Source organism: Hippopotamus amphibius, chromosome 10 (genome assembly GCF_030028045.1).
Source record: "Hippopotamus amphibius kiboko isolate mHipAmp2 chromosome 10, mHipAmp2.hap2, whole genome shotgun sequence".
Classification (NCBI taxonomy): Eukaryota; Metazoa; Chordata; class Mammalia; order Artiodactyla; family Hippopotamidae; genus Hippopotamus; species Hippopotamus amphibius.
The window spans coordinates 22,069,779-22,088,350 of NC_080195.1; the positions used below are offsets into that span (position 1 = coordinate 22,069,779).

The 18,572-nt window shown below is 43.4% G+C and overlaps 1 long non-coding RNA gene across 1 annotated transcript in view; it reads left to right on the forward strand.

The window, feature by feature from the left end:
* The first annotated feature begins 597 nt into the window (after window positions 1-597).
* LOC130830373 (uncharacterized) overlaps window positions 598-18,572 on the forward strand; it is a 40,107-nt gene continuing 22,132 nt past the window's right edge. Inside the window, exons 1-3 of the long non-coding RNA XR_009047785.1 lie at window positions 598-764; window positions 2,017-2,144; window positions 6,334-6,460. This is a non-coding gene — a long non-coding RNA (uncharacterized LOC130830373). The remainder of the gene's footprint in view (window positions 765-2,016; window positions 2,145-6,333; window positions 6,461-18,572) is intronic.

Consider the following 18,572-nt stretch of genomic DNA (forward strand, 5'->3'; position numbering starts at 1 on the left):
AGATCTCATTTGTTATAATTTTGCTATAATTACCATTTTAATTAAATTACTAGGGAGAGTGAATATTTTTTCCATAAACGTTTAGTATTTATGTTTTTTCTTCTGTGGATTTCTATTAATCTCATGTCAATTTAGCTATTGTGTTAGTCTTTTTATTCTTGAATTATTAGAGCTCTCTCTGTAGGTAAGAGCTCTTATGTCGTCAATGGTCATTTGCCTTGTACTTTTGCTTCTCATTGCTTTTTGCTACATCGAAGATGGGTATATAAGTAATTTCCTGTCTAATATTTTGCCTTTGGTTTTATACTTATAAAGCTTTCTACACCTATGTGTATGTAGCAGGTTGGGGGAAAGGAGATGTAGATGTGTTTGTGTATCTTTGTTCCTCTTGTTGTCATTAAATGAGGCAAGTCCTATGGGTAACAGTTTATTACACACATACCACCCTGTATGTGTCAGTCAGTCAGTCAGGGAGTAAATCACACTGGCTTTCTTTGTGTGCGTCAGATTGCTGTGAAATGAATGGTGTGGACCAGGAGGAGTCCCGCTGTGGTAGTCCTAGTCGTCTGTGTCGGGAGACAGCCAAGCTCAGAAATAGGAATGATGGGGCTCACCACTGCTTTTTTTTTTTTTTTAACTTTTCTTGTCCTTCCCCTTATCTTTTAATTTTTCCATTCCAATTTCCTCTCCTTTCTAAGATGCTGAACAAGTTTGTAAGAATGGGGATTGATCTGTCTTAAGAAAAGGCAGCTACAAATTACACTGTAAGTTTCCCAAAGGTGGGACTATATTTTCTTCATTTTTGAATCCTCAAAACCCAGAACACAATACATACACTCTCCATTTGAATTAGGTGGCGTACTCTCAAGCTTGAAGCAAATAAGGAATTTCTTTGAGTGTACTAAAAAGTAAACACATGAAGTCATCGACCCGATTTTAATCAAAGTTGAGAGCTTTGAGTCAGACGCAAAACAAGAGTAGAAAATAAACAGTAGAACAGCAACAGAAGGATTTGGAATCTCTTTCCCAAAAATAAATAAAGGAAAATGGCTCTTTTGGAGTGCTTCTGCTTTTCTTATAGGTCTTTAGATGGGACCTCGGCCAGCTCCTTCTGTAGGATTCTCCTGGATTTCTAATGCTGTGAAATTTGGCAGGAAGGAGTGAGTGAGGCAAGTTGCATTACAAGTGGCTGACCAGTCTTTGCAGCATCCTTTTTGTATGTGAGCATGTGGCCTCCATTCAGGAGCCTGGCCCTGCTGCTTTCTTTCCCCCGGCAATGAGCTTGACAAAAACAGCAGAGATGGAAGGTTCTAGTACTCATATCAAATCCACTTTTGGTTGCTGACCCTGCCTTCCTTTGTCCCAAGTCTGATGACTGGCATTTGCCCTGGTTTCTCTTTCTCTGCATCACCATCATGTAAACCCAAGCGTTCTGCAGTCTCTTTAGAATCTGGACTCTGATTGGATTGAACTCCACAGGAGTTCTAAACTCCATCTTCTTCTCCATTCAAGATTTGGGTCTATGCTTCCTACTGCGTTGTTTATCTAATGGCTGCCTGCCTGCGGGGAGTCAGGACCCTCCCCGCTCCCCGCTGCGCATTTTCTAGGGAAGGGGTGCCATGCCTTATGTCAGTCACAGGCAGCCTCAACACCAAGCACACTGCTTGCTAGATTTTCTCATCCACACCAGCCTGGTCCCCACACTTGCAGCTATTTCCCCTTCATCCCTCAGGGGCCAGGTCCAGGCTGGTTGTGTCTCATTCCAAACTCTCTATGTGACCGTGGCTAACTGGACTTGACTCAGCTATGTTCAGAGATGCTGCTGTGGTAAACAAACTAAAGAAGCGTGACATCAGCAAACTAAAAAGAAACACTCCTGATTGAGAGGCTTCAGTCTATAATGGGCAAGATGGTTGCCTTTGGCTTTTACACTGAGCTCTCACCATTTGCCACCATCTTAAATACCACTCCGTCTTCTCCATTTCTTCATCAAAATCTATTCCTTTTCCGTTGCAGGTCTTCTAAAGAACAGCTCAGCAGAGTGAAAGGATAAGCAGTTTAGAATGTGTAAAGGACGCCAACTTCTTGGAGAGGCAGAGGGAGATGGATTATACAGGCTGCCTCTGCAGCTGAAGAATCTCAACGTAAGATTTATCTCCTCCTAGGCTGGATGAAGCCAGCTCTGTTTACCTGTGGATCTGTAATTATTCATGCCCCTTCAGCACTTGCAAACAACACACTTCAGTTATTGTAAGAAGAAAAGGAACTTATTGGTAGAATATGGGGGAGTTCACAGAATTAACAGCGAGGTTGGAGAATCCACCAAGGGAAGTTGGGTCGTTGGCTAAAACACTGCACAGTGGCTACAGACTGCTGAGGGTGCTGCTTCCAGCACTGCTGCTTGCGTGGGTGTCCTGGGACCCTGAATGCTGACAGTGGTGCCACCAGGATGAATTCTCAATTGTCGCTGCTCCTAGGAGTCGTCGCTCCAGACTCAGATTCTTAGGCAAGAGTGAGTCATGGCTGTATCATGGCTGTATTTTGGCTGTAGCCTCATCTCCCTGCTACTTTCCCTGAAGGCTCACACGAAGGCAGAAGTTGAGAAGGGGGTTCAGATGCTGGATGGCTAAAAATATGGCAAATCCTAATTTCTCTTCTAACAACTTCCTTGAGAATACACATTATATATCCATAGAGGCTCCCAAGAGCATTGCTGATGTTCATTTAACTGGAAGACTAGCTCCCAATGGCCAAGAGGCAGGAAGATGAAATGGAAAGACCCGTGATCTGCCTCATACTCGCACTCACATTCGCAATCATGGGCTCAGTGTCTGTCCTCCCCTGGTTGGTTGACCCCATGAGGTCAGGGTCCCTGACTGTCTCGGTGGCATCACATCCCAGTGCCTCTCAGAGGGTATTAGAGGTTGAGTTGTGTCCCTCTCAAATTCATAGGTTGAAGTTCTAACCCATGTGAATGTCCCCTTATTTGGAAATAGGGTCTTTGCAGATGTAATTAGTTAAGATGAGGTCATACCAGAGTAGAGTGAACCCCTAATCTGATAAGACTCGTGTCCTTTATAAAAAAGGGGAAATTTGGACACAGATCCACATACAGGGAGAACAACTTGTGACAAGTGGAGTTATGCGGCCACAGCTAGGGAATTACCAGAAGCTTGGAGACAGGCTGGAAATGGGTCCTTCCCTAGCACCTTTAGAGGGAGCATGGCCCTGCCTTGACCTCGGACTTGCAGCCTTCAGAACTATAAGACAATAAATTTCTGTTGTCTGCACCACATAGTTTGTGGTACTTTGTTATGAAAACTCTAGGAAACTAATAAGAAGGGCCTAGCATAGAAAATGACAAACATTTGTCTAAAGGAATCTATAAAGAATTGTCCTATCCTTTACTAGCTGTGAGATCTTGATGAATGAATTTTATTCCATAATATGAGATAGAAGAAATGTCTCACTCATTTTATTTTTTTAAATCAAATGTATTCTGCTCCCATCCCACTGGATTGGTAGTAACTTTAATGTGCAGTGGGTCCCCTTCTGCTCCACATCCCAGACCGTTGTGAAGGTCCTTGGGGTCTTAGGTCATCCGATACCTTTGGAGAGGACATTTGTTCCTTGAGCACATGGAGAACCAAGCTTGCACCAAGCTGGGCTTTTCATCAAGGCTGGTACCCTGGCTTCCCCAAGAACACCTAAGAGGCAGGCTCCTCTGAGTCTTGCCCGCTCTCCTAGCAAGTTTCAGCTGATTCTCACAACTCTTGAGACCAGGTGAGACCACAACTCTTGAGACCTCGCCACGCCTCTCCCCAAAACCCTCTTCCTTTTTCCAGCTTGAGGAATAAAATCTCTCTCGTTAACTCTCACAACCTTTTGCTCTTTCCAAGGCATTCACCTTTCTCCTCATGCCCTGCCCCGCAGAGACATCTCAAAATCTTTGGCTTTCCAAAATCTAAACCAGCAAGTTATACTTGACCTTAGCAACACAAGCCCTTCTTGAGGCCAGCAAATGCAATGGTTGGGCTACCATCTTCACTGAAAACAATAAAGTTCACTGTGAATGAAACACAAATTAATATATGTGGTAGATTGTGTTAGTGTTCCCAATTATTCACTCTCTCTTTCTGCAAGAGGGTTAGACACCCTGCACACTGCTATGTGGTTTGCCATGTTCCATTGTGAAAAATATATATTTCCTGCCACCAATGATGTCAGGCTTAGCTTTGGCCAGTGGGAGATGAGCAGATGTGACATGATGCCTGTCTGAGCACTGTGTTTCCACTAGCTCCCCTTACATTTTCCCTTTGCCATGAAAATAGTATGTTCCATGCAAAGGCATATCTCAGAGATATTACAGATTTAGTTCCAGGCCACCACAAAAAAGCGAATATTGCAATAAAAGGAGTCACACGAATTTTGAGTCCCAGTGCATATAAAAGTTATGGTTACATTAAACTGTAATCTATTAGTGTGCAATAGCGTTATGTCTTTAAAAACATATATACCTTAATTTAAAATACCTTATTGATAAAAGATGCTGACCATCATCTGAGCCTTTAGTGAATCTTTTTGCTGGTGGAGGGTTTGGAATACTGCAAGAATCACCAAAATGTGGCACAGAGACACAAAGTGATCAAATGCTGTTGGAAAATGGCGCCGATAGACTTCCTTGATGCAGGGTTGCCACAAATCTTCAATTTGTAAACAATGTAGTATCTGTGAAGTGCAGTAAAGCAAAGCATGATAAAACAAGGAATGCCCTAGAACCTTCAGCCTTGATTCTTGCAGAACAAACCTGCAACCAACTTGCAACTTGGGCAGAGCTGTAGTCTGGTTCTAACCCACAGCCAATGTGTAATGCAAGTGAGAAATAAATCTATTAAGATTTGGGGCCTAAGGTTGTTTGTAATCATAGGATAATCTAGCAAAATCTTCCTAGTAAAATATCTAAATAATTATCCTCCCACATTGGGAAAGATTACTTCCCTTCTCTGAGCCTCAGTCTCATTACGTGTAAAGTTGCTTGGTTGGACCATGTGATAGCTTAGGTTCTTTCCAGTTCTAATCTTCTAGGATTCTAAATCAATATGACCAGCTTCCTTCCACATCCTGGGTCCACAGGGCCCATCCATGAGGCATCTGCTAACCTCTTTGCACTCTACTCCCCACTACAATCTTGTTCTAACCCAGAGGTATATGACCAAGCAGGGAGCCAGCATTGTAGTGTAGAAATAACTATGGCTTAGGTCACACACACACTCGGTTCTAATCCCAGTGACTCATTACTATCTGTTTGACTGTTGGTAAGAGTTAAATTTACCTAACCTCCTTGAGCTGTTGTTTTCCTATCTGTAAAATGGGAATAATGAGCTGATTGTGATGATAAAATAATACATGTAAAGTTTCTTGTACAGAACTAGGTATGCAATAAATGTTAATTCCCTTCTTCCTTTAAGGGTTTTCTTCACCCAAGAGGATTTGCAACTCGATGTGTCCTAAGATAAAATGAAGAAATTGTGAATATTCATTTCAGATATCAGCTGTAGCTAGAGGAGGTGATGTTAGGAATTCCTGAATCCCATACATTAAACACATGGAGGAATGTGGCCTCTTTCTCTTCCATTTACTTTCCATGGTCAAGCTTGTTGCGTTTAGGGTGAGGGTGTATAATCCTCTCACAGGGATGAGCAGTGAATAGTTGGAACAATGGTACACCTACCACAAGGGGGCCATGCCCCTTTCTCAAGGAAGCCAAGGGGAACGAAATTGGGACATTTGTAGAAACATGGATGGACCTAGAGACTGTCATACAGAGTGAAGTGAGTCAGAAAGAGAAAAACAAATATCGTATATTAACACATATATGCGGAGTATAGAAAAATGGTACAGACCAGCCGGTTTGCAAGGCAGAAATAGAGACACGGATGTAGAGAACAAACATATGGACACCAAGTGGGGAAAGCGGGGGGCTGGGGGGGTGGGAGGCGAACGAGGGTTGGGGTGGGATAAATTGGGAGATTGGGAGTGCCGTATATACATTACTAATAAGAAAAAACTCAAATTGTGCACTTTAAATATATGCAGTTTATTGTATGTCAATTGTGTCTCAATAAAAGTTCTAAAAAAAAAAAGAAGCAGCAGCCTAGGGAACAAAGTAAGTCAAGAAATAGGGAATGGTAAGCTAGATTAAATGCTGTTGAGAGGCTAAGATGAGTTCAGAGAAGTGACCATTGGGTTTGGAAATACAGAGGCCTTTTGGAAATAAGTCGTCCTTCTAAGCGGACATATTAAGTACCTATTAATGTGTACTTTCTGTTCTAGAAGCACATGGTGGCAGTACTCTGGACAGCTTGTCCCCGAAGAACAATCTCATTACATCTATACTCTGAAAATGGAGCTGGTTGAAGATCGGTGATGCTGGAGCAGCTTTCGGGTCCAGTCATCAAAGGTATTTGACCACAGAGGTAGAAATGTTAATAAAACAGGGAGGCCATTCGATGGAGATGGTTCTAATACCTTAGCAGCCAGAGTGAGCAGACCCAAACCTGACCCTGTAGATGCCTCAGGTTATCCAATCACAGACAGCTTTTCCACGTAAGACTAATGCTTAAGCTACAACCAATCAAATCATTTCCTGGCTTTGCTTCTGCCTTTTCCCCGTAAATGTCTCGCACCTGCCTCCTCTCAGTAGCGTTCTGCTCGCTGCTTCCGGTTTGGCCATGTTGATTCCAATTGACGTTTGCTCAAAAAAACTCTTAAAAATTTTAATATGCTTGTTTATCTTTTAACAAAGGTAACCTGAATTTTGATTTGCCCATAGTTATATACATTCGTGGAGAGGAATCACTGGCTAAACAAAGAGCCGCTAGTAACCTTCTGACCAAATTAGTTTAAGGGGTTTTCCTGAAGACAAAGGAAAGCATTGACCAGTAAGTTTCCATTGCACGGGAGATTTTCTGCACGCCTTACTAGTCAGATTTTCCTGGGCCGTCCCCCACACTTCCCCCAGACCTAACTCTTTGCTTGTTGGCTAGGAATCTGTGCGGGAGTTTACAGAGTTGGGGGTGGGGATTGTGCTGGTGAAGCAATAGCAACAGTGTGGAGCTGCAGTGCTGACTCCATGTACTTTTTCCCTTCACCCTGCTTGCTGTTGAGGACAACCCCCAGTGTCATGTTGATATTTGGCAAGGTACCTGAAAAACCTGAAATGTCTCCATGTGATCTGTATCTACTTTGACATTTTAAAAGATCAGCTCTTTTAAAATGTAAATCCTAGCCCTTTGAATTTTTTTTAATAGTTTAGAATATTAAGGTTGGTAAACAGAGCTCCAAGTTTTGAGGCTTCACTGTTCCAAAAAAAAAAAAAGAAAAGAAGAAAGAAAGTGAGAATCTCTACAATCCTGACAAGTTTAGCCTCCCTCTGCTTTATATCTGGAGATGAGAGAGCTCATTGTCTCACTACCCAAGGGACAAAACCAATTTTCAACTAATGGAATTCTAATTTTCAGGAAGTCCTTTCTGATGCCTAATTAAAACTTGCCTCCTTAAAACTTCCATCATGCAATTTATGCTGGGAATAATGTAAGTGTGCCTATTAGTCGGGCTTTTCTAGAAACAGAAACAACAGGACATACAGAGATCTCCATGTCAGAAGAGATTGATGATAGGAACCAGCTCACGCAGTTTTGGAGGCTGAGATGTCTGGGGTGCTCCGGCACCACCCCGCCTTCTGCAGGCTGGAGAACCAGGAAAGCTAGTGATATAATTCAGTCCACATCCAAAAGCTTGAGAATCAGGGATCTGCTGGTATAACTCCCAGAGTCCAGAGGCCGGGACCCCGGAGCTCTGATGTCCTAGCATAAGAGAAGATGCACATCCCTGCTCCAGAAGAGGGAGAGAATTCTCCCTGCCTCCACCTTTTTGTTCTGTTGGGGCCCTTGAGGGACTGGATGATGTCAGCCCACAGTGGTGAGGGTGGATCTTCTGTACTCAGTCTACTGATTCAAATGATTCTCTTCCAGTAACATCCTCACAGACACACCCAGAAATAATGTTTTACCAGAGGTCTTAGCCCAGTGAAGTTGACACACAAAATGAACCATCACAACATGGTAAAATAAGAAATGCATCTGGTCTTTGTCCCTGGTGCCCTGGCACAGAGCTCCTAAGACCCCTGGAATTTCTTGAGTGAGAGGAACATCTTTTGTTATTTGTAATGAGCCTTTTCTATCACATCTGAGTTTATGCTAATGAGGTGACTTGAGGTGGGGCCCTGGATAGCTTCAGGATGGGGGCCACTCAGAAGCCAAGGCAACATTAGAGGGTGGGACTTTCAGCCCCACTGACCTGACCCCTGGTGAGGGAATAGTGGATGGAGATTGAGTTCAATCACCAATGAGTAATGACGAATTAATCATGTCAAGTAATGAAACCCCTATAAACACGCATAAATGACAGGGTTTGGGGAGATACCAAGTTGGTGAGCACATCCATGTGCTGGGTGGCTGGGGCACCCCAGCTCCACAGAGACAGAGGCTTCTGCACTCAGGACCATTGCAGACTTCATCCTATGTACCTCTTCATCTAGCTGGTCATTTGTGTCCTTTACAATAAGTTGTTAGAGTAAATGCAGAATTTTCCCGAGTCTTGTGAGTCATTCTAGCAAATTATGGAACCCGGGGTGGGGGGTGTAGTTATGGAAACTTCTGAATTTTTAGCCAAGTCAGGCAGAAATTTATGTCTGATGTTGGTGTCTGAAGTGAGGGCAGTCTTGTGGCAACAGAGATCCTTTAACTTGTGGGATCGGAAGCTAACTCCTGGTAGTTAGTGTCAGAATTGCATTGGTTGTTGGGTACCCAGTTGGTATCCAGAGAATCAGAGAACAGGAAAGTCCCCTCCATGTTTCACATGAGACTCCTTTGACTGTTCTTTAGTCTTCTCTTAGGTCACACATCTTTCATTCTTCAAACTCTCAGATAATCAACGAACTGCTCATCACCCGTATCAATAGTCTCCATTACTCACCAGAAACTCCAGTTGGTAAAAGTCTATCTTCAAATGCTATACTTAAACTTCAGCACACTTCCCTAGCCGTGGCCAAAAGAAGACATTATAGGTACCCTAAGCCGGTTAATAATTTTATGCCCGTTCAAATGGGCACGCCCTAAGTATGTGTCTGTTGCGTGGAGTGGGGCTGGGAAGGTTGGCTGGCAGCAATTCTTGGTCGTTTTTATCACCCTGTTCAGTTCAGGTCCTGCCCAATCATAAACACCCCACCTAGCAAACACAAGTCCTGTAGATAATGGCACCCAGCTCCTTGAAAGCTACTTGGTGACCCTCAATTATAAGTCAAACATGGCTTCAGACAACTCAGTTCTCATGCCAGTGAGCTTATCAGAAAGTGCAACCAAGAAAGCTGGTAAATGATCTTTTCTCCATCTTCTTACACATCCTGTGATACTGAGCATCTTATCGTTTGGAGCCCTGGGCCTCAGCATGGTTGACACACTCCTTAGTTCAGCAGTAGATCTGACCAATTATTTCCTATATACTGGGTTATTATATAGACTGTGGCAATTAAAAAAAATTCCTATTACAGTATGGGTCTTAGGAGATTGTGGCTAACTTAAACACAGATTGTTTTTTTTTTTTACATGAATTGCCAAGCCAGTCTCCTCCTTCTATATTTATATGTCTGACTTTTATGCGCCTGAATATAGAATTTTACATTTAGCCTAGCTGACATTCACTTTGTAACAGTCAATGAACTATTTTAATTTGTCAAAAACATTTTGAATTTTATTCAAATATGTCAGTATAGGATATTTTAGGCAGTTGGATCATCTCATTAACAAAAACTTGGAGGTAAGAATTTGATCACTATATTAAGGAAATGTCTTTATGTTCTGAGCTGTGTTATCTAAACAAATGGCTTTTGAACACAAAATGTGGCTGGTACAAATTGAGATGTGCTCTCAGTGTAAAATACATACCAGATTTCAAAGGCTGAGTACAAAAACATGTCAGATACCTTATTAACAATTTTTAAAAAATCAAGTACACGTTGAAATGAGACGGGGTATATTGGGTTAAATGAAATATGTTATTTAATTTTTTTTTTGCCTGTTTCTTTTTACTTGTTAAAATGTGGCCACTTGAAAATTTTAAATTACACTGTGGCTTGCATTTGTGGCTCACGTGATACTTGTATTAGACAGTGTAGCTCTAGAGGAGAAGTGGCTTCTAGTTTCCCTCTCCTGGAACTGGATAATTAGAGCAAACTTGGGTTGGGCAAGAGGCGGTGGAGATTTTGATGCCAGGCCCAACGTGCTGGTATGTGAATGGAGGTGAGGGTAGGAAGCAGGAGTGGGCAGCACCTGTGTATGTTGTGTGTGTGTAGGAGGCTTGCGAAGCGGCAGGAGATGAGAGAGAGCGTCTAGCCAGGCAGGGAGAGGACACCCAAACTGGACAGCCATTTTCTCCAATTCCCGCACAATACAGTGTCCCCACGGACGTCTGCGTTGAGTGAGAGTGTACCTGGAAGGCTCACTCCACAGCTCTCCCGCCAGTCCACCCAGTCAGGGACGTCTAGGCTGCTCAGTCCAGCCTGGCACCTTCCCAGCAGAGGGAGAAAGGAAGACGTGGAGATCCGTGCCCCGTCGTACTCCCTCCTCTCCAGCCACGCAGGGCAGACCTTCTCCACGCGTGGGCCCCGTGTGCGGTGAGCGTGCTGTCTCTCGTGCCAACACGCAGTGAGAAGTCCGGCTGGAGTTGATGTGACTACCAGCAGCACCCACACCTCCGTGGTGAGGGCAGCCAGGCGGGCCCTCAGAGTACACACTCCACCTGCTTCCATTCATCGACTCCCGTGCAGACCGGCATGCTGGTCCCGTCCCAGGTGGCAGGCGTCTCACCCTGGCAGCCTGAAGGCTGAACACAGCCCTCAGATGCATTTTATCTGGCTTTCACAATGTTTTAAAAAGTGGAGCCAACCTTGGAAAATCAGGACATCTCATATTAAACTCTAGAGTCTGAGCATCCCTTGAAAACGCCTAAGATAACACTGGGTCAGTGTTCCCGCCGGGTAGCAGTGGGCTGGAGTAGAGTCACAGTGGCCCCGTTACCCCAGGCCTGAGATCACCCCTGCCGGGATCCCTGGGGACATGCACAGATGCCACCAAATCCACACACTGGCGTTGTCTAGCTGGTCCACGGAGTCATCTGTGCTCATTACCCCTAGGTCTTCCTGACTGGAAAGCCAGAAGGCGTACGCCTTCAAGAAAGTGGCATGACACAGGCTTTATCGTGATGGTTTTATTGCCAGGGAGGTATACGAGTTAGGTGAAGTACGGTTTCTAGAAGGGAGAGATTAGGATCCTGGATATTGCTCCTCACTGGACGTTTCCAGGAGAGCTGGGAACAAGGGAACCTAGTTAGCCACTAGCCAAAACCCATGCAGCTGTTTCAGTTCCCTTACAATCCTGGACTTACCATTTAGGAGGATTGATTTGCTCTACTAATGACAGGAAAAGACGGTATAGCAATCGCATGAGGTCTGTGTGGGCGGAACAGATTGCACAGTGGTCTGCTGGTCGCGCCAGCTGGATGGAGGAACAACCCGATCTCCGAGGGACAAAGGGCAGGAGGATGATGCCCGTGTGTGCTCACGCATTCTGAGGTCCAAAGAGCAGGTTGGTCCCATGCCCGTGTGTGGAGGTCTGGGACAGGGGATGGAGAAGAGGCTTCCTTGTTTAAAACAGTCATCTCCTATATACTAGGCTATTATTTTAAAGTCACAGAATTTTTAAAAACATTAATAATAGAAAAGGGATGGTAACCCAAACACAACAGCCGCTTTTTTTTTTTTTTTTAAGCAGATTGGATAAAAAGATATTGCTTAAGAAAGACCTGAGTTTCCTTCACATTCCTGAGGTAGAATCTAGATAGCTTTCATAAACTTGAGTCTACTCTGGTTGCTGATTTTGGCCTCGTTTCCATTTAGAGAAAGAAAAGACTTTTTTGAAAGGCCCTCAGCCCATGGTGTGTTTTCTCTCCTTAGCGATGTCTAAATCAGGAGGCCAATTTTAGCCACATTGGGCAGGTTCCTGAAGGAGAGTCAGGTCTCTCATGTTCTGTAATGACCAGTTTATACTGAGGACCAAACTGGACCCTTTTAAATGACCGTGCCCTTAGCCAAGATCTAGTTTCCCACTGACAGGAATCGTAGTTTGAGCTGGTCATTAAGTCATATGTTTGTTTGCCTGTTTGTTTGGAGTAGCGATGGGGCTGAAAGAAAGACCTGTTAGAAGCTGAGACTGACTGAAATTTGACTTGCATTTTATTATAAATGTGTTCAGTGATTTTTCTCCTGAATCCCAAATCTGAGTCATGCAATCTAACACAAACCAGCGAAAAACAAACAAACAAAAACGGCTACTCCATTTTATCCCTGTTTTCCATTTCCGAAGTTTCTCCTCTCCATTTTCCTTGCCCTGAGTCCAGTCTACCGGAATAGCTCTAAACTCACATCTCTTACTGCAGCCTTTAGTTCTAAAAGAGTTGAATTTTTTCCTTTAGGGCACTACATGGACATTTCTAAACCATCACCCTATAATCGCCTTTGCATTGCTGTACGTTGCATGGCGTTGTTTTATCTTTGACTTGTGTACACATTGTCTGCTCAACTAAACTCCCAGCTCGTTGAGAGTAGGGGGTGTATCTTGCACCTCTTGGTGTTGGCCCTGGCTCTCTGGATAGTGCAATGCACACGGTAGGTTCTCAGGAACAGTTTGCTGAAGGAATGGCACCGTGATTGACTTGGAGCATAGAATTTGCATAGAATTCGCACAAAATGGTGATTATCTTTGCTCCTGTTGTAGGTAAAGTCAGGGGACTGGGCGATTCATTCAAACAGAAACTCAGAGTCAGAATATCACCATCTAGAGCAGGTATTCTACAGGTGTTCTCCTCCATGCCAGTGCCGTGGCTTACACTGACTTTTCTTGGTTCTATTTTCCCCTATCTGTACATCCCCTCACTACGCGCGTGTGCGCACACACACATACATACACACACCACATACATGTACTTCTCTGTTTTGCTTCTATGTTCTGCCTCATCTTCGTTTCTCTAAAAACATTCAATTTTATAAAAACTAAACTGAGCGCCCAAGGTGAAACCCATTAGGTGGTATTTTCCAGGAACCACACATTTAGGGAGTGGATTCTTAAGATCCTAAAATTATTTTTAAGTATTTTAACTAAACAGATCTAGAATTTAAGAGTGCCGAGGCTTCATGCATTGTATACATTGCTTTGCCTTTTATACAAATACAAATTTTATAAGCATTGGAAGAGCCAAGAAAGGAGAGACCTCTTGGAAAGGGAAAGTCTGTTATGCACACTCTTGTGGCACCCTGGGCTGTCTGGGGCATTCTGAACAATGGAGGCAATTGAAGAATTCAAATGAGTAGGAAATCACTTGCATCTTTACAAGGCGTCTCTGGATACCCCAGCACTGGGCTTGCAGTCGGGTCTGAGACTTTCTTCGTCTGGCACAAGCTTCCCATCATGATGGGCCATGGTTCAAGATCTTTGTGCTACACATGCCCAGGCAACTTTTGCATTTATTCTCAATGTCTTTTTTTCTAATTAATTTGTTTTAAAAAGAAATTTTTTTGTCTCCCTCCAAAAACAAAAAAATCTACTTTACTTCAAAGGAACTGTTATGGGCTGAATCCCCCCCAAAGTCATCTGTTCAAGTCCTAACGCTGACTACCTCCAAATGTGACTGTGTTTGGAGATAGGGTCTTTAATGAAGTGAAGTAAAATGAGGTCACATGAGTGGACCCAAATCCAATACGACTGGTGTCCTTATGAAGAGATTAAGACGCAGAGATGTATAGCGGGGAGACCATATGAAGACACAAGGAGAGCACAGCCATCTCTAAGCCAAGGAGAAAGGCCTGAAAGAAACCAAACCTTCTGACACCTTAATCTTGGACTTCTAGCCTCCAGAACTATGAGAAAACAACATCTGTTGTTTAAGCCATCTAGTCCGTGGTACTTTGTGATGGCAGCCTGAGCAAAGCAACTCGGTACCCCTGCTCATTTTCTCAACATCTCTGAGAAAAATTCATCTTGAGGGTGAAAAGTACCCCAAGAAGGGATGTATCCAAAGCCTTGACGCTAAACAGGGCTTGTAGCACTTAGGCTTTTCAAAGTCCTATATAACACATTTGTTTCCATTCTACATTTTTTGGAAAATTTGTTATTTGAAACAATAAACTTGATTCCTGTGGAATCAGCTTCACAGTACAGTCAGCTAGAGAGATTTGGAGGGAAATTACAGATATCTGGGTTCTGCCTCCAAAGTTTCTAGGTGATTGGTTTGCGTTGGGCACCAGTACTCCACCCCCGGGGTGATTCTAAGGTACTAAGGGGGAGAAAACCTGCTCTAAAAATCAGTTGATTAGAAACGTCCTGAGAATCTACAAAGAGAATCACTCTATCTCAGTCTCTTAAAAGACTCAGATTTCATAAATCATTGTGTATTGTTCCACCAATATAAAATAGACTTCTTACTCCAGATATCTCTCCATCCTCTCAGCCCCCAAATACTTTTAGCGCTGCTATTGCACCATTTAGTGAGAACAAGAGCTATTTAGTCATTTCTTCATCGCTGATCAATGCAAGTTACAAAATGGCAGCTAGCGTTTCAGGGAGCATTGTTAAATCCTCGAGTCTCAGGACGCATCTATGTCTAGAAGAAACTCTGTTTGGATAGGGGTGCTCTAATTAGCAACACAGCAACACAAGCCCTGTAGAGAACTGGCCTAATTTGGTGGAGCTGGATTGAGAGCCAGTTCCCTGGAACTTGGCAGCGAGTAAAAGTGCTATGGGTGCCAATTAGCTGGAGTTGCCTGCAACCCCTAGCTGCTTAGTGGCAGCCTTTTAATGTTTGTTGGTTTTTCATTAAAGATTGATCTGACTCTGCGGATTTCTAATGTCCTTTTATTTGGTAAGTCAATCCCAGTCTGGCGGTAGCACATACACAAGATGTTTAAAAAAAGTCTTGGCAGAAAGTGACTTTCAAAATTCAGCTCTATAATTCCAGAAGAGAAGGGGTGAAAAAAAAAAAAAAAGGGTGGTAGAGTGAAATGCAAGCCCCTCTCTCAGGGCTGTGGGACATCTAAGCGGGTGAGAAGCGGGGCTGCTCCTGGACCCTCGGGTTGGGAGGAGTGGAGAGGAGTGACAGGTCATCTTATGCAGTTTTCCCCAAAGGATAAACGTCTTAATGCTGTTTTCTGCAGTAGCTTTGAGTTATTACCTCAGGTCTTTAATGAAAGGAAACCAAGTAAGCAAGAGGTTAGTCTGGCCCATCAGAGAAGGAAAGAGAAGCTACAATAGTACATTCAGGCTTAATTTTGACCTTCATTGCCAGAAGCCGCTGCAGCCGCCAGGGCTGACAAAAGTGCCTCAACCGGTCTCTTGAATGTTCTGATCGGCTGGTCTGTGTAACCTGCCTAACCAATCGGAGCACGCCTCTCTGGGGGCAACTCCAGACTCAGCTGGAAACCGAACTTCACAATGGGCACGAGTCCCACTGCCAATCTATCTTGCATCTAATGAAGTATCCCGATGATAATTTCTGGCAGAAGCTAATAATGAGAGGACTTGTTAACAGCCTCATTGATACCTTGCCCCACGTGGGGCTGTTGTTCCATCAGTGAAGACCAGTGTTCCTGCTGTGGCGAACTGGACTGCCTGGGGCGGGTCATTGAGTTGTATCCCCTGCGCTATGGCCAGGGAGACACAAAAATTTAAGACGGTTGGTCGCATCCTCTAAGGGCTGGGTAGAGCTTTGTTTGGTATGACTCATGTTCTTACAGCTCGAGAAGCCCTGCTCCCATGGGTTCAATAGCAGTGTCTGTTGATGCCAGCCTTTAATATCATGTCACACAGTGTATCATATCAATATCATATATATCAATGTGTATCTTGATATATACACACACATACACATATGTAGAGTTGAAAAGGTACACAGACGTGTACACACATATATATACTTGAAAAGTTAACAATAGTGTTTGTTAACGCCAGCCCTACTATATATATTGTATATAATAAACAGGATTTTTCAAGTTGAAATAAAGTCCTGCTCCCAGGGGGTCGGTGACCATGTCTGTTAAGTAACGGGGTCTCTGCCTGCCATTCCCTCTGCCTGAAATGTGTTTCCCCAGATATCTGTATGTCTCTCTCAGTGACTTCTTCAGGTCTTTACTCAAAAGTCACCTTCTCCTTGATCACACGATCTCAAATTTCAAAGCCTCCCCCACCACCTGCCCTTCATATGTCATACTTTTTTCTGCTTAGCACTTGCACTGTCTAAGGTACTATACCTTTGGTTTATTTGTCTTTTATTGACTATCTGCCTCCAGGAGACTGTGAACTCCATGAGGACAGGGATTTCGTGTAGCTGACACATAGTAGGCAGTGAATAAATATTTGCTCAATGAATAGGAGTCATATTTACTGGGGGTGTGCTGTGGTCAAGGCCCCGTGCTCTTTGCTATGGGAGATGCGAGAGCCTCTAAGACAGCCTGTGCCTTCCAGGAGCTCACCTACCATTTGGCAAGGAAATGAGAGCTGACAGTATAAAACACTCTGGCAAGTGCCAGATGAATGATCTGGATAATACTATAAGCAGACTTCAGAGGAGGGAGAGACCAGAAGAGGACTAGATGGTCAGAGTGGGCCCTGTGGGTAAGGTGAGTCTTGAATTTGACCTTAGAAGAAGAAGGTGTTGGAAAAGCGTAGAAGAAGTGGAAGGGTGTTGTAGGTGGGGGCTTTGCCTCCTTCAGTGACTTTGCTAAGACACTCAGCCCTGCTAGTGCAAAAGCCACAAACGGTCTCTGATTCATGCCCCAGTCTCCACCTTGGTCTTGGTGCCATCTGGCCATCCTCAAAGAAAAATGCACTCTGAGTGTCTTGGTCACCTCAGTCTGGGCACGCTGTGTGACTCTTCCTTTGTCATCTAATGATCAAGGGGAGCACTCATGCTTCCCTAGCACTGGCCTCCTGGGGTGAGGATATTTTAGGAGATGGGCAGCCTCATTTAGACAGTGCACACAACACAGGCCAACTAATCCTGGGATTTTATCTCTATACATGAGGTAATGGTATCTCATTTAGAGGCATTTCTGGTAGTGAGTAGTTCATTATCATGGAAGCTTACAGATGACTGAAGACTATTGTTTTTAAAAACAAAGCTTAGAGACCTATTGAGTACATCTCTCGTGGAACTGAAATATAAAAATACAGAGGAATTGACTCTGAAGCTATTGGGCAGTGAGTCACTCATGAAACACCCTCTGAGTTCTATGGGGTTTTAGTTGTACCAGTTTTTTTTTTTTTGGTCTCCATCATCACTTTCAGCCTGTGGGGTACTATTTTTCATTCCCAGCATTGGTTCCTGACTATCTGTGGACTGGGAATCCAAATTAAGTAAATTATTTTAGTTATTATTGAAAAAGAACATAGGCTTTGATCAAGGTCTTGGGACCTCTATGTGTCTCTCAGTGCCCGGATGTGGGTCATCTCTGTTTGCCACTCAGCCCTCATCTTCTCCTCTAGATTAGCCACTCAGAAGGCCCTCTTCCATACATCCTGATATTGACCTGTGGTCTAGATGAGTGACCCATGGCAAGGGAAGAAATTTTAGAGGCAAGGGGAAGGGAGACTGAGAAGTAAGGGGTGTGGATGGTGAAAGTACATAAACTTCCTGCAAAATGGGATCTTTGTATAAATATGAGTTTTTAATTCTTAAAAAATTTATTGAGATAAAATTGACATATAACATTGTCTTAATTTTAGGTGTACAACATAGTGGTTTGATATGTGTATATATTGCTAAATGATCACCACAGTAAATCTAATTAGCATCCATCACAACACATAGTTAGTGTAAGTGTGATGAGAACTTTTAAGATTATCAATACTATCTTTGCAACTTTCAAATATACAATACAGTATTGTTAACTATAGTCACCATGCTGTACATTTTATTTCCAGAACTTATTTATCTTATGACTGGAAGTTTGTACCTTTTGGTCACGTTCACCCATTTTTGCCCACCCTGTACTCCCCACCTCTGGCAACCACCAGTCTGTTTTTTGTATCTATCAGTTCAAATTTAAATATCATACAGTATTTGTCTTTCTCAATCTGACTTGCTTCACTAAGCATAATGCCCTCAAGATCCATCCATGTGGTTGCAAAGGCAGGATTTCCTTCTTTTTTATGGCTGAATAATATCCCATTGTATATGTACACCACATCGTCTTTATCCATTCATCAGCCAATGGACACTTAGATGGCTTCCATGTCTTGGCTGATTGTAAATAATGCTGCATGAACATGAAGGTGCAGGTGTCTTTTTCAAGATAGTGGGTTTTTTTGCTTCAGATAAATACCCAGAAGTGGGGTTGCTGGATCATGTGGTAGTTCTGTTTTTAATTTTTCAAAGAATCTCCATGCTGTTTTCCATAGTAGCTTCAC